This window comes from Gavialis gangeticus, unplaced genomic scaffold (genome assembly GCF_001723915.1).
Source record: "Gavialis gangeticus isolate Ggan-Ray unplaced genomic scaffold, GavGan_comp1, whole genome shotgun sequence".
Lineage (NCBI taxonomy): Eukaryota > Metazoa > Chordata > Crocodylia > Gavialidae > Gavialis > Gavialis gangeticus.
The window spans coordinates 6,524,495-6,526,966 of record NW_017728964.1 but is presented as its reverse complement, the minus strand read 5'-3'; the positions used below and the strand labels follow the sequence as shown (position 1 = coordinate 6,526,966).

Here is a 2,472-nt window from a genome sequence, read left to right as displayed (position 1 = left end):
GTAGTCCTCAGCATGATCCAGAGAATCCCGGACGTCCCCTAGCTATAGGCAAGGAGACCCCTAGGTGTAAGAGGAGCCAGGCCGTATCAATCTATACAGGAAACTATTTGGGCTGCTATTATCAGGATGCCTAGAGAAATAAAGCATTACAGTTCAGATTTCTAGGGAGGCCCAAGAAAGTTAGGTACCTAAGTCTCACTTCAAGTTCCAGCCTAAACCTCTGCATTTTTCTGGGAAAGACGGTCCTATGTGCTGGACTTATACTTGCCAGGTAGGACCACTTCCCGACTGTACCCTCTGACAGGTGAGATTCACAGGAAGGTATTGTTATTGTCTGCAAAGGCGCTGTTTTACCAGCCCAGGACTTCAGTTAACATGGAGCCAGGGTTTTCATCTTGTACATTGTCCCAGCTCCCTCCTGTTCAGATGTACCAATATCTTCAAAGTGCTGGTTAAGCAAAAAAATAGCACTGGCTCGTGCATCAAACCTGAACGCTATGATAGCAGCTCTCCAAAAGATTTAGAAGCCTGGGCTTTTAGGAACTCATTGCAGAATGAACTGTTATCTGGATTGCAGCAGTATAACAAGGGATGGGCGACTGGGGCAGCGGCCTATTCTGGGGTGACACAAGAACTGTGGCCATCGCTGCTGCTGACTTGCCCCCTGCAGCTGCTGCCACTGCTGCCTGTTATGTCTCTGATAGGGTAGGGGCAGGAATCAAAGCAGACGGCCCCAGTTAACTGATTCTTTCAGAGGCTGCTGGCAATGGGAGTGATCTTGGGCCTATATAAGACAGTCCCACCTCATTTCTGAGTGAGGAGAGGTAGCCCTAGAGCAGGGTTGGACAGTGAAGGAGTGCCAAGTAGGGGTGTGCAAAGTGGGCAGTATTCAATTCGGATTCGGCCCGATTTGGGGGACAGCGATTCGATTTGCTGATTGGGAACACTGTCCCAAATCTCAATCTGAAGATTCGGTGCTGATTCAGAGAGTCAGCGATTCGGCCATAGACACAGCTTGATATGTGTTTTCTACATACCTCGCACGTAGAAAAAACTATCAAGCTGGGTCCACAGCTGAATCATCAAATTTCTCTGAATCAAATGGGAGGCTTCTGATTCAATTCAGAGAGATGAATGGGGCTCCTGATGCCATTCGGATTCGGAGATTCGGCCGCCAAGTTGGGCCGAATCTCCTTCGAATCGAATCAGTGACGGCGGCTTCACACAGCCCTGGTGCCAAGGAGGAAAAATAGCTTCAGAGCTGGACAAGAGATGAAGTAATCACACCAGGGAAAAGAGCTGGTTGAGAGCTGGGCCTTGCTAGATTCTGGATTTTCTTGAGCAGGGTGGGAACATACAGGAAATGATGAGAAGGATAAAATAAATACTAATATGTCCTTTTTTCAAAGAATTACTACATTCTCTGTGGCTTCCTTCCTTTTTCCTTGCCCTTCCCCTGATCCCACACCACCTTTTTGGTGGGCAAATGATCTTGGTTCACCATGCAATAATCTGGTGACAGCACTGAAGAAATTAGCTTCCAGTTATAGCAATTATGTTTTTTTAATCTGAATTGCACGGACTCATTACACTATGACATAGCGTCTTGACCAGAGGCAGCTAGAGGTTAATAAAGGGAAACGCGGAGAAATTCCACCGCTCCATGTACGTTGTAATCCTACGCTGAGATGTCAAGGGGAGAAAGAAGTGAGTGCTGAACCACCGGCGATTTCGATTAGATGCCCCAATGTTCCCTTTTATTTGGATTAAAACCTTTGTCTTCAAAATTGTGAGAACGGGCCTGCTAATGGGATGCTTCCCGGTTTTGGACTTCACAGAGGTATCAAAGCAGAACTGCCTTTCTTACATTATGTACTTCTGCCGCCGCATGGAACAATGAAGTAAAAAAAGGGGTCAAAAGTTCATTTTTAGGAGGCAAAGTTGGAGGACAACTTAAACGGGCTCTTTCAACCTTCAGAAAAAACAGCATGCCCCTTGTATGCTCAAGCAGACCGTGGCGCTTGCTAGCCTTCCCTTTCCCCTTGCAGACATCTCGCTGCAGTGCGGCTGTGGGCCCATGAGGTAAGTGATTCTGTCTGGCAGCTTACTTTACAGATCGAGAGAAAATAAACACAGGCGGTGACTCCTGGCTTTTTCTTTCTTCTGCTACATTTGGGCTGTCTTCACCATGTCCTGTGACTAGAACGTGAGGCTGCTGTCTGCAGGAAAGAGCCGCGGGTTTGGTTTCAGTTCCACTGTTTTCTTGCAGCCTACAATGAATCAAATTAAATTAAAATACAGCTTTTTGTTTCCCCCCCTGTGCGAACCTAAGCCAAACTCTGGTGGCCGACTCCTTCAGACCAATGTCATTTGTTAAAGGCTCTAGTGTACAGACGTGGACCGGGACTTTTATCAGAAATCTGATTTTTTGGAGACTAGACCTGAATGTTTCCCTGATTTTTACAGCATGAG

General features: G+C 46.8%; 1 long non-coding RNA gene across 1 annotated transcript in view; it reads right to left on the bottom strand.

Moving 5' to 3' along the window:
- Nucleotides 1-2,152: 2,152 nt before the first annotated feature.
- The window catches only part of LOC109286939, a 5,412-nt gene continuing 5,092 nt past the window's right edge, over nucleotides 2,153-2,472 (bottom strand). Inside the window, exon 2 of the long non-coding RNA XR_002094718.1 lies at nucleotides 2,153-2,441. This is a non-coding gene — a long non-coding RNA (uncharacterized LOC109286939). The remainder of the gene's footprint in view (nucleotides 2,442-2,472) is intronic.